The sequence below is a fragment of the Capsicum annuum genome, chromosome 11 (assembly GCF_002878395.1).
Source record: "Capsicum annuum cultivar UCD-10X-F1 chromosome 11, UCD10Xv1.1, whole genome shotgun sequence".
Classification (NCBI taxonomy): domain Eukaryota; kingdom Viridiplantae; phylum Streptophyta; class Magnoliopsida; order Solanales; family Solanaceae; genus Capsicum; species Capsicum annuum.
In genome coordinates, this window is record NC_061121.1 from 86562013 (window position 1) to 86583871 (window position 21859).

Sequence of the window (21859 nt, forward strand, 5' to 3'; positions counted from 1 at the left end):
TTTTACCAAACTAGGATGAACTGTATACCTTGACTCATGAGCCTCAGTCAAAAGCCATTCACATAGCCCATCAATATCAGGAATACACAACCTACCTTGGTACTTCAAGATGCCATTACCCCCAATCTCAATATCCATAACCTTATGTTGGCCCTCTCAACCTTAATCTGCATCAAGATAGGATCCCAAACTTGCTTCTCCTTCACCTAAGTACAAAGAGATGACTTAGCCACTTCTTGAACAATCATCCCTCCATCTTTAGAGTCTAAAAGATAAACTCTCAGGTTATTCAACCAATAAATATCCTTTACCAATCCTCTTTTCTCCTTATCCACATGAGATAAGCTCCCCATGGAAAACTTTCTAAGAGTATGAACAACCACATTGTAAAAACTTTACCTGGGTGATAATGAAGACCTATATCATAGTCCTTCAGAAATTCAATCCATTGCCTCTTCCTAAAATTCAATTCCTTATAAGTGAAAACATACTACAAGATCTTATGATTTGAATAAACGTCAACATGAACCCAAAAAACATAATAGGGCCAAATCTTCAATGCAAACACCATATTCACTAACTCAAGATCATAAGTTGGATAATTTTTTCATGTACCTTCAGCTGCCAAGAAGCATAGGCCACAACCTTACCATGAAATATCAAGAGACTACCTAGTACCACACGAAAAGCATCACAGTAAATGACAAAACCATCGGTACCCTCCGGTAGCGTCAAAATTAGAGCAGAAGTTAACTTTTCCTTCAACTTCTCAAAACTATCCTCCTAAGAATCGAACCACATGAACATCACCTTTTTTGAGTCAACTTAGTCAACATAGCAGCAATAGAGGAGAAGTTCTCCACAAACCTCTTATAATTACCGGCTAAACCTTAAAAGTTCTAAATGTATGTTGGAGTCGTGGGTCTAGTCCACTTCTTAACCCCTCAACTATTTGTAGATCCACCATGATCCCTTCACTAGAAATAACATGACCTAGAAAGGTCACAATATTCAACAAAAACTCACACTTTGAAAACTTGGTATACAATCGTTAATCCTTAATAGTCTGCAACACTACTTAGAGGTGATCGACATGATCCTCCTCACTCTTAGAATAGACCAAGATATCATCAATTAACACTATTACGAACAAATCTAAAAACTTTCTGAATACCCGGTTCATGAGATCCATAAACATATCTAGAGCATTAGTTAAACCGAATGACGTAACCATAAACTTATAATGACCATATTGGGTTAGAAAAGCAGTCTTAGGGATTTTCAACTCTTTAATCTTCAACTGAAGATAGCCCAACCAAAAATCAATCCTACAAAAACATCTAGCACCATGAAATGGTCAAAGAGATCATTAATCCTAGGAAAAGGTTCCTTATTCTTTACCATCACCTTATTCATATGACAATAATATATTCATATCTAAAGAGAACCTTCTTTCTTACGCATAAAAAGGATAGGAGTACCCTATAGAGAGACACTATGATAGATGAAACCCTTACCAAGAAGATCCTTTAACTGCTCCTTAAGTTCTTTCAACTCAGCCGAAGCGATTTTATATAAAGGGATAGATATAGAATAGGTATCTGGTAGAAGATAAATCCAAAGTCTATCTCCCGGTCAGGAGAAATACCAAGAAGATCATTGGGAAATACTTTAGAAAATTTGATAACCACCAGGAAAAAAATTTGATGGTATAAACACCCCTTGGAAATCAACTTACAAATTCTAAGATATGAAATAAATCTTCCCTTAGGTACTAGAGAACTCCATTCCCACTCAATCACTGGTTCATTCGAGAATTAGAAACTAACTATATGGGTCTTACAATCCAAGGAAGCATAGCCCGAATAAATCCAATCCATCACTAATTAAAGATCAAAATCCACTATATCAAATTCTATCAGGTCCAACAATGACTCCCTATGAAAGATGGACATCACACAACACCTATAGACTTTTCTAGCCATAATAGAATCACCCACCAAGGTAGACATAGAGAAAGGATCATAAATACACTTAGGATCATAATCAAAATGAACAACCACATAAAGGGTCATAGAAGAAAAGGTAGACCCTAGGTCAAGAAGATAATAGACATCACAATAGAAAATATATAATGTACCAGTAACAACATAAGGATATGCCTCAAATTCTAAACAAGTGGCAAGATCATAAAGATAGTTTCAGCCAGTATCGGTACCAAATGTTATACCATTTGACGGAGGAGCTAATGAAGTAACAATCGTAACCTTATTAGGTCTAGAAGAAACCTAGCTCAAAAATATTGCTACAAATGCCCTGGATGACCATAATTATAAAACTTATTCCTCTCTTTATCACACTGACCATGATGAAGATATCCATAGAAATGATAGAGAGGATATTATAGAGATTACTCAGCTTCACTAGCCTAAGACTGGGAACCTTATGCCTAAAACCCATTGTTACTCTAAAAGTGAAGATCACCAAACAACTTAGGATTGGAGCACTAGCCATAGAATATGAACCTGAGTGTTCCCAAGTCCTTTTCTTGCCCCACCACCTACCATCTTTACCATTGTTCTATTGTCCTCCACCCTACTCTAAATATCTAAACTTCTTATTTTGCCTCTAACCAATTTCTACTTATTTTTTTTCATCTTTAACCAACTGCATATATACTCTATGCCTAGATATTTACAGCAAACATTCAATATTGCATCCTTACACATTAGTACCAAGTCTTGAGACAAACCCAAATCAAACCTCCCTAGTCTTGCCCTTATACTAAATACAATCTCAAAGGAATAACAAGCCGGCTGGTGGAATTTCAATGAATACTCCTTCATACTTATCCTTTCCTACTTTAAATTAATAAACTCCTTAACTTTAGCCATCCTTAACTCTCGAGGAAAGAAACTATTACGAAAAGCACCAGAAAACTCCTCCCATATAGCCGGATCAACATCATCACCCCTCGATTGCTCCCATTCCTTATAACACTAATAAGCCATATTTATCAATTGATATGCAACAAACTCCATACTATCTACATCAATAGCATGCATTACCCTAAACATCTTTACTATTTCATCAACAAACCCTTGAGGATCCCTATAAAGGTTAGAGGGATAAACCTCATAAATAGGCCAACTCTAATAGCCTTAGAAGATGGAGCAACAAAACCATCATGATAAGGCTGATGAGATTGATAAGTCGAGATATGTATGTAAGATCCCATAAAATTCTCTCATAGTCTGAGCCTTAGAGCATGTTCAGAGTGTTAACCCTACCTTAAATGATTGAGAAGTGTCTTTTAAAGTGAGAAGTATTTTAAACCATGTAGAATGACATGTAGATAATTGAATAAGCTTTTTTTCGATACTAAATTCACCTAAATCCAATATTCAGGTGAAGAGTTAGAGCCATTTTAGTGAGACAGTGTGCCACTTGGCACTTTAGCTCTTTGCGGAGCCAGCCAAAATGACAATCGTAATAATCTAGTGAGCCTTCGCATTTATGGTGTATCGCGCCAAGTCTTAATTTTAGAGTTGTCAATTTCCAGTGCACCAATGTGATTCCACCGCATCGCGGTGCCTATCTAATTTGCAACCAAGGTGGCTACGCAATTTCCACCGTATCGCGCAACTAACCAGTTTCCTAATTGTCCCATTTCCAATGAGCTGGAGCGATTCCACTGCATCATAGCAGCATCTGAAATCAGGATTTTCATATTCCATTTTTAAATTTCAAAGACCAATTGATAATTTGCTAAAGCCCCAAACCAGTTTATATAAGAGAACGATACCCTAAATAACAAAAATACTTCATTATTCATCAATTGTTTTCCCTAAATCAAAATATTTTCTCTCTTAAGAAGTCAAGAACCCTAGCCAAGAAATCAAGAATGAGCCTAAGGATTTTTTAAGAACTTTTAAGAAAGAGTCTTCTAAAGTATGCAAATGTTGATTTTGGGGTCCCTTTCATTGAAAAAGCTCAAGAACCCTTTTCTAAATTTCAAAGATATTATGTTAATGGGTTTTCATGATTTATGTGAATTGACATTGATGTCCATGCTATTATTGAGTTTTGATTTTTGTTTTTATTACAAGGGTTTCAAGTTTTGACCCTAGTATGTGATATTCATGTGATGTTAATGATAAATCCTCTTCAAGTTGCTTGTTAAGTGATTTGTTCATGTCAAATAAGTGTAGAAATTGTTGAATAAGAAAAGCATGCTCCCCATATGGTTGATAAAATTTTTATGTGAAATAATTAGAGCCATTATAGCATGTGGACAAGAAATCCCCAATTGTGTGCCAAACCATGCATGCCAAGTGTTTGTTGAAAAGCCTTAGTGAATGAATTATGATATAATAACATTAAATTCCCCAATTATGTGATCTACGATACATGCTAAGACTTTAATACATGCTGAGTGTTTAATGTAAGACCTTGTTGAATGGATTCTGGGCCAATAGCATGTCTCTCTATACTATCACATGTTTATGATTTTTAAACACTTAAAGACATGCTTTAGTGATTCTAATGGTAAATGAATGTCCATGGTCTTGATTATTCAAGAATGGTTATGTTTTACTTTTATATTAGCAAGTCCTGGGGATATTTATACCAGACAAATTAGCTGCAGTCTAGAGCCCGTGTCAGTTTCCTCCATAATCTCTGTTAAGCCACGATTCTCAAAACTCAGTGAGTTATAGAACTCTATACTCTTAGACAGATACAAAACTTAAGAAATCTCAGAAATCTTAGTAATCTCAGTATCAATAGTATTCTAGCCTCAGTTCAGTACTCAGCTCAGATCTAGTAGTATTCAAGTGTTCAGTTCGAAACTCAGTATCATGTAGTCGGATAACGAGATTCAGTAGTATTTTGTTAGATGCAGAACCAAGTGAATTCAGCATAACTCAGTCAGATCAATCAAGAAACATGGCTCAGTTTAAGTTCAATTTAGAATCAGTTCAAAGTTTTTCAGTTGGGAGTAGGAGCTAGTACCGAGCGAGTGCAAGGATGGCGGCTCCCCGTTAGAGAGGCAGAGTTATTAGGAGCAATCCCTGAACTCTAGAACTATGTATCCAGTGCAGGATGTAGGATCACCCATTAGAAAAAGGCTAGTCACCTGTTAGAAAAAGGTTTGACTATTATATTGCCTTAGGCTTGACTTCCTATGAGGGTCACCTATTAGAGAGGCTTGACCAGAGAGGTCTTTACTCGTGGCATGGTATTGACACCTTCAGTTGGGGTTACAGGTTGGACCCCACCAGTTTAGATTTAGGGCATGTCGATTAAGTAAGAACTCCCACAGTTATAGTTTTAGTATCAGTCTTTCTAGTACAACTCAAAAATCTGGAATGTTAGATACAGTCACCTATCTCAGTAAGGAACTCAGACAGTTCCATTGATTCATAGAGCACCCTCTAGATAGGCATGGTCTCACATAAATATATTCAGTATCAGTATTATCAGATCCAGAGATCAATCGTTAGATAGGCTTGATCTCAGTCTCAGATTTCGTTGAGTAATCTCATTATCAGATCCAGAGATCACCCATTAAATAGGCTTGATATCAGTCTCATATTCAGTTGGGTAATCTCATTATCAGATCAAGAGATCACCCGTTAGATAGGCTAGCTTGATCTCAGTCTCAGATTCAGTTGAGTAATCTCATTATCAAACCCAGAGACCACCCGTTAGATAGGCTTAATCTCAGTCTCAATTTCAGTTGAGTAATATCATTATCAGATCCATAAATCACCCATTAGATAGGCCTGATCTCATTTCCAGATTTAGTTAATTATTCTCATTATCAGATTCAGAGATCTTCCACTAGATAGGTTCGATCTCAGATAAAATCTCTTCTTGTCATTAATAGCAAATTCAGGAATCATCCGTTAGAGAGGTTTGATCTCCGATTAAGTCAGCTGAGAGTAGCAAGTTCATAGTGAAGTCATTGATATGAGTAGATTCAGTTAATCAACTCTAGTAATATCAGTTTTCGAGATCACTTGCTAGAGAGGACTAATCTCAACTCCAGTACACGGTTATCAATATCATGAGATTTAGTTGTTCAGTATCTTAGTATTAGTAGTGAGTTCAGATGACAGTAAAGCGATATCTAAGTTTTAGTATTTTGAGTTGTGATGTTTTCAGTTATGGTTTGTGAATTCATGTGTATGTCCTTATCCAGTATTCTCATGATTATTCAGTTAAGTAATTGTTCATGCATAAGCCCTTAGATTTAGCCTTACCTCATCTTCATACTCAGTACATTCCCATACTGATGCATTTGCATAATGGTGCTTTATTTGACACCATATGTTCGGAGGCACGAGATCCAGAGTACCCTTAGCAGCTCCATCCGAGTCAACAATAGTAAATATAGCAGTAAGTCCTTTTCATTTGAGGATGATCCTTATTTTATTATCGCATTAGATTTAGTTTATTTTCAGTAGGCAGAGTTATTTGGGGACATATCCCATAAACTCCACAGTTCAGATAGTTTAGAGGCTTTTCGGATAAATGTATCAGTATTCAGTTGTCATTTTTGAGTATATTTAGATATTTTGAACCTTATGGCCAGTGTCCATATTTATTATCTATATTATACAGTGCTTAGGTACAGATATTAGTAGAGGGCTAGCTTCTGGTCCTTCGGGATTATGAGCACCGTGTGACATTCCAATTTCAGAAAATTAGGGCATTATACTATATCATTAGGTGAATAGATCAACGGAACTCTGCATTAGATATGTCTCCTTAGGGCAGTGGGGCATAAACATAATCTACCCAAAAATCCTGAGAAGTACAGGTAGGGATATGTCGAAATCCACGAAGAGCAGTACAATCAGGATCTGGGACCCTAGAACGGTTCTGAATTCCATAAATAGGGCGTGTTCTGTCCATACATTCTTCAAGTAGGACAAAGAAGTTTATACGAGCATCAGATCTTTGAGGAGGCATGATCTAAAATGTGAACAAATGGATATTAGAGGAGTTTTCAAGACCTTAGACCTATGACTCAAAAAACAAATCACAAGAAAGGGAAATATTCACTTGCTTACATAGTTGGTGACTTCACATCATCCACCAGAAAAGCCTAAGGAAGACTGGTAGGGATCGGTGGAACTCTATGAGGTGTAGTACAATCAGGAGAAGGGACCCTAGATTGGGTATGAACCCTATGAATAGGGCGAGTTTTATCTATATTGTCTTTAAGTAGGATATCAGAGTTTCTACAAGCATTAGAACTTCGAGGAGGCATGATCTGAAATATGAGCAAATGGATATTAGAGGAGTTTTCAAGACCAGACTCTATGGCCCAAAAAATAGATCACAAGAAAGGGAAACATTCCTAAATATATCGTAGCATCTCCTTTATAAGAGTGACGCGCTACACTCTCATAAATGAGACTCTACTTGATATGACTTTGTGGACATCCAATGACCATGATCCTAGGCTTGAATTTTAAGCTTGTCTCGACCCAAACTAAGTCGTAGTCATGATAGGTATCTGAATTCCACCAAGGATAGGAGACCACCCCCATTAATCTAGCCAACTAGAATATAATACAACCAGAAGTGGATGGATTCCGACCATATAATAAGGTAGAACTAAGTTCTAAGCATATAACAAGATAGGTAAAGTAATACTAAGAGGGATCTAAGAACCCATGACATAATCCACTCATACTTTGTCCATAAAAGCCTCTGAGAAACTAAACATCAACCTAAGTCGGGACATGCCCCCGTCCAATAGCCAAAAAAGGACCTACAGAAATAGTCTACGAAGGAAAGACCATGAAATGAGCGACTTTCAGAGAATGGATGCTCATAACTTCAAAGATAACTCACGGACAATCAAAAAATCACCTGCCACTGCGCAAGGAAAAAGAAGTGCCTTCTTACCCTAAATTTCTTGGTGATACAATATTCAGGGCCGGTTAGCGGGGTGTCTGCTTATATGTAACTCATCGAAGGGATAAAATAGTGACATCATCAATCAGTCCAAAATAATATGCATAGATCATATATACATATATAAATAAAATATGCTGGAATAGGAAATAAGGTTTAACATGCGAGTTAAAAACATTAACATCGACTATGTATCTCTAACCATCGTCTATAACATAGGCTATATGGGTCTAGCTCCCAACCTACTAAAAGGGTCCTAGTACATGTTATTTGCATGAAATTGGGTATCGAGAAAGGCCATGGAATCCACAACCCTTTGCCAATCAAGGATGAAAATATATAAAGTGTGTCACAAGCACACGATCATCAAGACCAACCCTTACACCGACAAATATGGGTTTTCAATATTAGTCCCTCGAGACCTCCACCTTTACATCTTAGCTACACAAACTCCTTTAAACCCAATTATAGTATTTACACAATCTCATTCATTAAAACAAGGACCATCTGGTAAGGCACATAACGATGGTATCATCGGAGCAATTACACTTGCAAGCTAATATCATTTATGACATTTTCATTGACCATTAACATAGGGAAATCCATGACCCCCATGGTCCAATTATCCATTAATTTTGGGAAATCTATGACCACCATGGTCTAATTATACACTAACTTAGGGGAATCCACGACCCTTAAGGTTTAATTAAAAATCAAGTAATGGCCATAAAGGCCTTTCAAAGACATTTGTATTTCATTAGCCTTTTATGAAATGCAATAGTTTCAAATTGGGTTTCAATATACATATATCCATGTTTCAAAGATAACTTCATAAGGTTGGGTTGGGGTCATTACTAATTATATTACCAAAATCCATAAAGTTGGCAGAATTCAGGACCCCTATAAGTTTATCAAATTAATTTAGAGGAGTCCACAACCCCTATACCTATTTACCATACTTATGCAGCCAATTGGTTCAAAATCAATCAAATCAAAACATAGATAATTCACAAAGCAATTTAATTGTGGGAACCCAAAAGCACTCAACCAAATTTCCTAATCAATAATTAAATCACATGAATAATAACCTTAAACACATCCTTTTAATAGAAAAAGTTTTAGGAATGAGATACATGCCTGAGAATATCAAGAATTTAGAGAAGAAACCAAACACACTGACACTTAGATGCTCAATCGCTTGAAAAGCCTAGTCATTCTTTCTTGGAGAATTAGAGAGAGTTTAAAGGTAGTTCATGATTGTCTAAGTGATGTCAATAACCCCATTTGGATGTTTTATAATCATGGGTTATGACTGGGGAAAGTGGGAAATAACTAAAGTACCCTCAATTAAAAGTGTAGGAAGTTGGTCACCAGTTGTTATGAGTTATATCACGACTGGTATAAGTAATTTCCTAGACTCGTAGTCTGGACAGTGACTCAAGGTAGCCTTCACTGGTTTGGTCATGAGTCACACCCTACAACTCATGACCAAATGTTATAGTTCAGAGGGTCCTAGTCATACTCAAGATAGAAATATTAGATACTCAACCTGTTTAGTTACAAGTCGTAGGCTCATGACCACACCTTACGACTCGTAAGGTGCCAGATATTACCTAGGTAGTGAACTCAAAACTCAAAAATTTCAGCGACAAAAATAAGGAGTGTTACAACACATCACAGAGAAAAGTTGAACATACCAGTGACAACATTAGGAGATGCTATAGATTTATGAAGGTTAGTGAAGCATAAAGACGATTGCAATTAGCGCCGGTACCAGAAGTGGCACCTTTTGGCATAGGAGCTGATGAAGTGGAAACAAAAACTTTATTAGCTTTATAAGCAACCTTAGAGGGACAATGTCGCTGCAAATGTCTCGGCTAACCATAATTATCACACCTATTCCTCCCTTCATCATATTGAATATGGTGCATTTGCCTATAAAATTTGCAAAGAGGATAAGGTTGGGCTGATTGAGCTCGACTAGTGTCACGAACCAAACCAGGTCCTAGCTGTGATGGGTACCTCAATTCCCATATAACTCGGAGATCACCCTTGCACCTAACTAATCCAAACAAAACACACCCCAAAGTCAGATAAATTCCAAAAACATAACAAGACAACATGCAATAGCTTAAGAAAAATTTAATGCATGTCCATAACCAACTACCAAAAATTGGACAAATGATAGAAGACACCGCCTAATAACCATGTAGTCCAAACAAAGACTTATAATAAAAAGAAAAACTAAATATCAATAAAGTGTCGGGATGTGCCCCCGACTATAGACAAAATAAGTTTGAACAATCTATGAGGTAAAAGAACAAAACATGAAATATAGACTTCTGATGTATGAAAGCTCACCACTTCAATGATGACTAACGAGGTGATATTGGACCCTAATCATTGAGCATGAGGAGTAGAAGTATGACCAATTCCTATATCGCGTGGGGATACAATATTCAAATATGATCAGCGAGATGACCTCTAGCATGTAACTCAGGGATAGGTATGACATAAAGTCAACAACATTTTAAAATCATTCAAAACCAATTCACATAATCTAAAGTATATACATATATACTTCACATGACAGGATAGGCAACAAGGTTTAATATGCACTTAAAACTTTAGCCTAGATTGTGTAGTTCAACCATCATAGCATGTACCCATAGGCTAAATGGGCCTTAGCTATCACCCCCTGGTTGGGCCACATTACGCTTTCCCGAACAAACTAGAGAATAATCTTATATATATGCACATGGGGGGACTCAAACCTCCCAATATATAATAAAGTTACTTAAGAACCCAACCATGTAATTTTTTATGGGAAACTCTAACCTCTCTAATCATGAAATAATAATAAAGGGACTCGAACCTACTTAGTCAATTTGACCCCCACATCGGCAAACGCAATTTCCAGTATTAGTCACGTGGACCTCCACTCTCATGACTTAGGTACACAACCCTTGTAAGCGCCCAATAAAAATAAGTATCATATATGGCCATTCATTGAACCATATACCTCATTATGGAATACATTATTGGTATCGTCATACCAATTACACATCATGCCAAAACAATTTCCATTAGCATGAGGAGAACAACTCCTTTTGTTCATTAATCCAAGGTGGGGAAGACCGACTCTCTTTGTTTGTTATATCAGAGAATTGTGTTTCAAATACCTCTTGATATCATGCAATAGTTCAAGACTAATTCAATTTCACAAATTCCCATATTTTTCATAATTAAGAATCAATTTCATATCTTGGTATGGGGGTAATAACCACTTAAAAAGTCACAAGTTTGGGAAATTCACAATTCCCTAGTTCATTTACCATAATCAAGCACTCACAAGTTTAAAACCATAATTAATGCTTGAATAATCATATGTAAACCATGGGAAAGCACTGTTTAAGAATAAGCATTCAAAACTCCAAATCCTTATTTCAAAACCATCATAAATATCTCATGAACAATACTTTAAATCATTTGATTTTACAATATTACCAATGAGGGAAGAGTAACATTCCTTAAACACCATGAAATTTGGAGAGAATTTGACCCTTAAGGCCTTAGATGACCAACTTAATGAAACCCTAGCTTGGCTTACTTAAGGAATCTTAGAGAGCCTTTGGAGTGTTTGAGCAGTTACTTGGTCTAGTTTTTGAATGTTAATGACTCCCTAAAGAGGTTATAAGATATGGGTTTCAATTTGGATAAAAGGGAAAAGGTCCAGAATGACCTTAAAAGCTGAAAAAGTGCCACCTTTGACTACGGTTCAACCACTAACTTATAGCCACTCCTTATGACTTATCACCACAAGTCATCACCAAGACATTACCACCAAGCCACCCTACATTGTGACCTTATGAATCAGCCATAAGAATTGTAATGGAAACCTATGACTCGTATGTCCTTGTCATAATAAATACAAAACCTATTTGGGATATACACTGGGCACCCTATGATTTCTACCCCATGACTCATAACACCTTATGGATCTTAGTAATCCACTCATACTATAGGCAGAATCATGCCACAAACTTGCGTGATTTGGTTAAGACTCGTCCCAATGATTCATCTGGAGTCTTTACGACTAGTACCCTCAAGTAGTACCCTAAATAGTAACTTCAACACCATATTTTGGCACATTATGACTAGGGTCACATGACCTATCAAGACAGTCTATGACTTAAAGGAAATGTCATAGTCAAGAAAGCGAGCTCAAAACTCTGAAAAATTTCAAGGACCAAAAACTCGGGGCATTACAAATAGCCTGAGATTTGACACCCTATTCCTTAGGACCACTACTATCTTGAAAACAATAATAGCCAGAAGGCTTAGGATAAGGAGCACTAGAAGACGAATATAAATTACCCTAATTTTTCTTCTTACTCCACTCTCTACCATCTCTACCACTATTTTGCTGAACTCCACCCTTCTCTAAATATCTGAACTTCTTGTTCTTTCTTACTCCTATTTCTACCTACCACTTATTTTCATCTTTAACCTACTGCATATACACCATAAGACTAGACAAACTCGAAGCAAACTTCCTCATTCTTGTCCTTATACTGGACTAAATCTCTGGGGCTTAATGAGACTACTAGTGGAATTTCAAAGAATCATCCTTCATATTTATCCTAACCTACTTCATGTTCACAAACTCCTCAGCTTTAAGTTCCATCAACTCCTGAGGAAAGAATTGATCAAGAAGGGTACTCAAGAACTCATCCCAGGCTGTAGGCTCAACATCATCACCCCTCAACATCTCCCACTCCTCACACCATTGATAAGTTATATCTTTCAGGTGGTATGCATCAAACTCTACAACCTCAGAATCAGAAACGTACATCACCCTGAGTATCTTTTCTATTTCATCCACAAATACTTGAAGATCCTCCTACACCTTAGAGCCTATAAAGTTTGGGGGTTTAACCTTATAAACTGGCTAACTCTAGAGGCCTCAGAAGATAGAGCAATAGAACTAACACGTTCAAGCTGATGAGACTGAGAAATCACAAACTGAGCAATAATATGAATTATTTGACGAAATTCCAAATTAGTTACCTCACCCTAAGTAGGACTACTAGCAACTAGTGGAACACTAGAAATATCAAGGATGGGACCCTTAGACTGAGCATGGATCCCCCTAAATAAAACGTGTCCCTTCAACATTATCCCCAGTTAGGATAGTTGAGTTACCTTGCGTCTCAGATTGTCGAGTCATGATCGAAAAAATGAACAAATGAGGATTAGATAAAATTCCAAGGCTTAGACTCCAAGCTTGAAAATAGAATACCAAGAAAGTAAAACATTCCTAAATGCATTGTAGCCTCTCCTTTATGAGTATAGCATGCTACACACCCCTAAAATAGACTCTACTCGACATGTCTTATGGTCTCCAAATTAACCATGAATATAAAGCTCTAATACCAACTTGACACGACCCGACTCGAGGCCATGTCATAAAAGGTATCTCAAGTCCACCTAGGATCGAAGACCACCCCAATACCTAACCTAACCTGTATATACCCTGATTCAGATATATTTTAAATGTATAATAAGATAATATATTTTATACAACTTTCAGACTCTGGGGACCGAACTAAACGTGCCCAACCATCAAAACCCATAACATTAACCAGTTACCAAACAAAACTATGAGCCAAAAACCAAAATAATGACCAAGCTCTTGCGCATAACATAATATAAAAGGATGGAACAATCATAAATCTAATTCAATGGTATCAACCCTAATACCAATGCCAATACAAAGGATGACACCAATATCGATCCCGCTCATTCCAACCCGTAGTAGTCATACAAGCCGCTAACCAAAAGAAAAATAATATTCAGTTGAGCCATGCCCACAACCATAGCGAAAACCAATATCCATAGAATAAACCAAGTATGTAAAGACATCTATGATATGAAGTAGAGTCTTTTAGAATATGGAAACTCACCTCTTCAATCCAGTTGCTGACCCCAAATTCAATCACTAAGTAGGAGGAGTTGAATGGACGGTTCTTGCATCTCATGGGGATATAGATATCAAAAGATAGGTTAGTGGGTGAATGCTAGCATGAACTCAGGATAAGGTTAAAAAAATGCTATCCATTAAAACCAAGTGAACCAACCAAATGCATACAAACATACATATATATGTAACCATGTCGGGAAAGAGGACAGGTTTAGCATGCATCTAAAACTATTAACCAAGGTATTTGAAGCTTAACTATCCTAGAACCACACATGGTCTACATGGGTCCAGTGTAAACCCCTGAATGTGCCCTGAGGCATGTAGCTAGATGAACCAAAGATATCATAAGAGTAAGGGATTCTCGAGTACCCTTCACTATCCATGATACATATGTACAGTGTACTTATAGAATCCCTATGTACCTCATAGTATCATATATGGTTTTTATAACAAACCCTCATATCGACAAACATGAGTTTCCTGTGTCTGTCCATTGGACATGCGCCATCATAGTTAGATATCACACCCCCCAATTATTTTCCTATTAAAACCATTACCATCCACCAAATCCATAATTCTATTATTTTTAAACAAGGCTTTAAGAAGTGGTATCATTATACTGACTATAGCTTGCAAGCAACATACTTATCCAATATTTTAATGTAAAGGGACGTTTATGTACACATAGATTACATTATCAAGTTAACTTGGAGGAATCCTATGTACCCCATAAATCTTCCACTATTATGTTTTCTTAGGGGAATCTCATGTACCCAACAAGGAAGTTTAATTAACCATAACCAAAACCACCAAACCTTACCATTTAACCATTTATGCCATTTTGGGTTCCATTACCAACCATACCAAGCAATAGTTCCATTAAAAGTTCCATAATATAGTAAAAGCATTATTATAGGTATTTTATCAAACATGTTGGGGGCATAATATTTCCAAAACCAAATCCGATTACCAATTAACCATTCCCATGCAACCATCTGCCCAAACCATGATTAAAGCATGTAAAAATAAAATTAAAACATGGGAAAACCATAACCAAATAGTTCATATCAATACACCAAAATTTGAAACCCCTAAAACTATACAATAATCATGCAATGAAAACATTGTATAAATCACGTATTTATTTGGAACTAACAATGAGGGAGGAGTACATGCCTTAGATTATGAAGATGATCAAGAGAAATCACCCAAACAAGCCTCAAATTTCACCTCTAGATAAAATCCTATCCTTTCTTTACCCAAGAGCCTTAAAGAGAATTAGAGAGTGTTTTTAAGTATTTTAGATTAGAATAATATGGTAAATGATTTCCTAATAGAGTTATAAGCATGGAGTCATAATAGGTTAAGTGGGGAAATGTCTATATTACCTCTAAATTAACTACATAAAATCCCCATAGGTTGGTATGACTCCACCATACTAGTCATACCCTCTAGCACCAGTGGTAACCGCCTGTAATGACCCTTTAGGTCATTGTTCTTATTATTGCCTATTTTACTGATAAAGCTTCTCCATGGCTGCCCAAAGTCATTAGTGACTTGAAAAAACTCATAGATTGGTTACCTGATGGTTCATTCAGTTTATAGAACTACTTTCTTAATTTGAAGTCTTTGTTGGTCCTAATTGACTAGCAAGCAAAATCTATAGTAAAATGACCTTAAATGCAAAATCTGACTTCACCAATGTATTTGTAACATTGAAATGTATGTGGTTACATATTTTTTTTGCTCAACATAGACCCAGAATATATCTCGAGTCATTGGTCAAAGCCCACAACCAAGTTCCGCGCTTCAGCTATGCCTATCATAAAAAAAGATGATGCAACCATAGAGGTCTAAGCACAAATATGGTGCCATAGTTATGGCTAGGTAAAGGGTCCAATCATGATACCTGAGACCTGGATGGAACCTATTTAAGGGCTATCTTACCCAAAATTTTGGCCATTTTGCGCCTTCCCCTTAAGCTACAAATCCTAATGGAGTGTAAAATCTTCTAAGTGAGTCCTATGGGTTGATCAGGATCTTAAAACACTTGTGAAATTAAATATTGTTACAAATCTAAGGTAAGATTCCTTCTAGTTGGTGTTAAATTCTTGATTTCTAGACCTATAACCCCCTAAGTATTTGAGGCTCAATTGTAGCCATAAATGTGATTTATTTACTCAAATTTTTGAGAGTTATAACTCCCTAATTATAGTTTAACAATGGGTCGGTCTCAAAACATCATTGTCCAAAGGTGGAACCCACTTAGGGGTTTGGTGTCATTTTTGAACCCCCAGAATAATGGTGCCATAATGGGTATTGTTATTCTTGTTGTAATGCTTAGATTTTATTATTCATGGCTTGGGTCATGGAAGAAGAAACTTTAAGAAAAGGAAAGGCAAACCTTTTTAGTTCATGAGTTGGTTGGACTCAAGGTAGGTTAGGCTTACTTGTAGTAGATTAGCCTTAATTATCGCATAATTGTTGATATCTTTTGAGATTGGGTAGGTTTTAGATGATCTATCATTGAATGGTGATATTTTTGATTAGTTTACTATCTTTGGTTACTGAACTGGCAAAAGGTTATTCTTGACCATTAGCTTAGAACCTTGGATAGTTCTACTAGTAGTTTTATGAATAGTAGGAGAGTACTTTAGTTTCTCTAATAGATGAGAATGATGTTGCTCCTAAACCTTAAGGGTATGCTGACCTAGGTATTTCTTAGTTAGGAAATGACCTTGGTGTTGGGTTGACTTAGAAATAATGCTTGAAGAAGACTTCCCCTATAGGTTTAGTAAAGATTGATAAGACCGTATGGTGTGATTTAGATAAGTTAGCCTAATTCCAAGTAGAAGTTAATCTTGTGATAGAGAACTTTGGCATTCATGGGATTTAGTAGTTGGACTTGACTCGCCTTAAGCTTGAACTATGAAATCCCATAGATACGTAGATACTTGATAAACATCTAAATTACGTTGTTGAAATCATAGTGGTTAAACCAGATTATCAGATTATGAATATTGTCAATGGTTGGATAATGTGTATACTTGATTGATTATCTTGTAGTCATGATATGGATAGCCTTTAAAAGTTTGTGACTATGTATAACATATGAATGCCCATGCTCATATTTCTACTCATATTATGTGGTGATGATGAATAGTAAAGCAGGATGGTATATGTATCTTACATCCCTATTACCCTATTATTGTGAACTTATGTATGTTAATTGATTTGGCTATGTATATGGATGTATTTTGTTTTCTTGGGGGAATGTTTAATGGTATGATGATACCCAGTGAATTTTAAAGAGGTAATGATGTTATTATGATACCCAATGAATTCAAAGGTTATATTGATGTTATATGATACCCGGTGCATTCAAAATAGGTAATGATATTATGATAATACCTGGTGAATCTGGAGGATATGTTGATGGTATGATAAAACCTGGTAAATTTGGAAGAGGTAATAATGTTATGAATCCGTATGGGGTAACTTTATATAAGTTCATATATATAGATGAGGTTATGTCGAAAATGACTAAACCACTGGTGTACTCGAGGCATGATGTCTTCCTTTGTGATTGATACTCATTCTTTGTCAATAACCACTAAATAAGAGGTGTGCACCTCATCGACTCTAATAGGTAACTAGAGGTAATTTATGCCTATTCTTGGGTTAGGGATAATTGGTAAATGTATTCTTGGGTATAACCAAAGGCTTACCTAGTAAGTATACTTGACTCGAATTAATGGTTACGTCATGGAATTTCACTTAGTAAAGTGGCTTATGTAATAACTAGTTGCTTCTAATAAATGACTATGACTTGTGTGCTAAGAATCTAGTAAAATAATTGGTGGAGCTTACTTGGTTAAAATATGGAGACTAGTCCTTAAGGTTGTAACATGACTATATTAATAGACATAGTATGATATGATGAATAGTTAAGTTGTCATCTAGTATGTTATGCCATGATGGCCAAATTGATGACTTATATAAAGAGAATCCTAGCAAGAGAATAGCCATGTGATGGTTAAATAATTAATAGCATTGGTAGGGTGTAGTTTTTCCTTATTTGATGCTTAGTAAACTATAATACCCGTAAACTAGTATTTTATGGATATGGAGATTAGCTAATATAGACTAGAATTGGAGTTCATCAATTAAATAGAGATTAAGTAACTATATAACTATGCTATAATGATATTAGTTTCATTACGATTAAATTACGGTATTGATATTAATTCTAGACCTTGGTAAGAGGTCATGATGGAAATGGGAACCTGCGGCTTTAGGTTGAGTTGTTGTGTTTGGTTGTGCCTTGACATATTGATGGATTGATCTCTTGGTGTACACTCAGGCGGTATGGGATGTCATGATGACTTGTTGTATTGCGTTACTTGTGTGTACTTTCCGATGGTATGGGACGTGTGGTAAGTTCTTATGCTTTATATTGTAAAGGTGGTTGGTGTTGATTATGGTAGATACATGTTTGTTATCTTGTAGATGTGGCTTTATGCTTCCAAAACACTTACTCTTTTGTATGATAATTATGGTTTATGCCAATATGATATGTTATTCTGTTGTCCTAATAGTCTAGTTGTTTTATGAAGTGATACCGAAAAGGATTCTGGTTCTTTCTTATACCTTGACTTTTAAGTTATTGTCTTACCTTTTATCATCTTTATATTATAATTTAGCTTATTCAACCAATGATGCCTACTGAGTACCTATTTTTTGGTACTCACACTATACTTCTATTCATTTTTGATGCAGACCCAGGTTCTAGTTTCCATCATTGAGTCAGGATCGTGTTGCTTTGACCATTCAAAGACAGGGTGAGCTCTTGGAGTTTGAGTTGCCTTATTTATATCTATGTTTATTTCTTTTGTTTTCAAGACAAATGTATGAGATTATTTAATACATTTTTGACTTTGAGTTGTAAATTCCTATTGTCAAATCTAGATGCTCTTGTACTATTACTATTAGGTCATGGGAATGGTATTTGAATATTAGTTGTCTTAGATTGTGGAATGCTATTGTTTATATTGTGTTCTTATATAGGGTCCATGTTGGACATTCCTACCTAGGTAACCTAGTGCATTAGCTCTAGGTTATCGTATCGTTTTACCTACCGGTGCGACGTGGTAGGTGTCATCATGACTCTGAAATTAGGTCGTGACACCACCAATCATAGCCTAGACCTTTCTTAGACCCCCACACTGGTCAACATACGAGCATGCAAGCCAAACTGTATCTAAGGATACGAATAGAACCCTTAACCCATACCTATAAAAGTACTAAGAAGAGTTGACACTGTTATCCAACATACGAGTGGGACAAATTGACTCGTACCCTATATCACGAGCCATGGTGAGCGACTCCTACTCAGATCCAAGTTACTTTACTAAGTCTCAGATCAAGTAAATAAAAAACCAACAATACAACCCGTCAACCACCGTACGGCTCATACCAACCCAAGTCATACCCATTCAAGAAACTAATCCAAACTGTACCCCAGTATACAACCTGTACCCCCTAGTAGTAACTTGTCTAGAAACTAGAAATCTAGGAAATTTTCTAAGGGTCAAAACCCTAGGGTGTTTCATTCTTCCCCACTAGGATCATTCATCCCTAAATGATGGAGAAGAAAGGACAAACACGAGTATAATTTATTTTAATTATAATATATCAATCCAACCTTTAACTAAGTTAGAAAATAAAGATGTAATCAAGAACACATACATTTCACATGAATATCGAGAGCAAAAAACAAATGTGGATATTTGGACTTCATGTTCACTTCTGCTTCCCATGTAGCCACTACCACCTTGTGGTTCCACCATAGAACCTTAACCGAGGCCATATCCTTGGTCTGTAATTGTCGTACTTGTTGATCCCATATATCAAACAGGACTTCTTCATAAGATAGAGAATTTGAGATATCAAATCCTTCCAAAGGAACCACCAAAGAAGGATCACCAAGACACTTTCTCAACCAAGAGACATGAAATATCGGATGAATGGTGCTTCAACTAGAATGCAACTCCAATTCACACGCCGCCTTAACAACCCTCAGAAAAAACACATAAGGACTAATATACTAGGGATAAAGATTCATATTTTTACCAAACTGCATCACTCCCTTCATGGGAGATTCCTTTAGGAATACCTTATCCCCAACCTAGAATTCAAAATCTCTATGCCTCACATCCGCATAGGACTTTTGGAAACTTTGGGCAGCCTTAAGCCTATCCCGAATCACCTTTACATTTTCCATAGCCTAATAAACCAAATCCAGACTGAACACATTCACCTCACAAAGTTGAAAACACCTAATAGGAGATCTACACCTCCTGCCATACAATGCCTCAAAAGGGGCCATCCCAATACTGGAATGATAGCAATTATTGTAAGAAAACACTACCAAAGGTAGATGGTCAACTAAAATGCCACCATAATCAATCACACATGTATAAAGAATGTCCTCGAATGACTGAGTAAGCCACTCTACTTGGCCATCAATTTATGGATTAAAAGCAGTACTCAGACTAACCTTAGTAACCAACTCTTTCTAAGAAGACTACCAAAAATGAGATAAAAAATGTGTATCACAATCAGAGATAGTAAAAATAGGTACCCCATACAGCTTTACAGCCTTGCATAGTCCTCATCCGAAAAGTTAGTCCTCATTAGCAAGAAGTGAGCGAACTTTTTCATCCTATCCACCATGACCCAAATTAAATTAAGTTGGTTCTGAGTCCAAGAAAGATTGGTAATGAAATCAATATTGATTACCTCCCATTTATATTCAGGCAATTCAATTTACTGAGCCCTCCAAGCCTCATATGCTCAAGTTTAACTTTTTGGCACACCATACACTTGTTCACAAAATTATCCGCATCCCTATTTACACCACTTCACTAATACATCTCCTTAAGATCATGATATATTTTTGTTGAACATAGCGCGATTCATGTGCCTCATCAAAAATCCTTTTTCGTAAGCCATTGACGTCAAGAACACATAACCTCTTTTAGTGCCTCAAGGTACCATCACCACTGATCTCAAATACCATAACTTTTTTCCCACCAACATCATGCTTGATTTTTATCAAGGATGGATTCTAGCATTTTCTTTTCATTGATCTCTGTACAGAAAGATGACCGAACCACTTCTTGTACCATCACCCCACTATCACAGGAGTCTGAGATATAAACTCCAAGATTATCCAAAAGGCAAATATCCTTCACTAATTCCCATTTCTCCTAATCCACATAAGCTAAATACCCCATGGACAACCTATTAAGAGCATTGATATTAGGTGTATTTATGCATTCTAGCATCACTATTTCTAATCTTTTTAGACTTTATTTGAGGATGATTCGCATGCTATATGAGATGAAAATGAGATAAAAGTGTATCAAAGTGTTATAGAATGTGTTTATAATGTTCAAAGTGAATTCGAAATAAGTGTGTAATTAATAAATTCATTTAGAGTTCAATCCAAAAACTAGTGTTACTAGCTTGAGATAGGTGCTTGTCTAGGTTGATCCCGTTGAATTTTAGTGTATTTAATGAGTTCCTTATCTTTTAAATGTGTGATTATGAGTGGAATAACTTGTTGTTAGTGAGAAAATTTCAATTTGAGTTAGTGTACAGCTGGAGCAATAAGTGAAATATCAATGCGAACTAGCCTAGTTTAGCTCTTATTTTGATTCATCGTTATGAGTTGTGTTGTGATTATCTCTTAATTCGCGTTGTCTGATTGTGTAGGATGCTTTGGGAGCTGAATATTATGATATTCTTATGTTAAGAAGGATTGAAATACTTGGGAAATAAAGCACAAGAAAATGGACTACGAGGGGAGACTCAATACTTAACCAAAATTTAGAGGCACCGCCACACCTGGAATAGGGATATGGGTAGGGCGAAGACTTG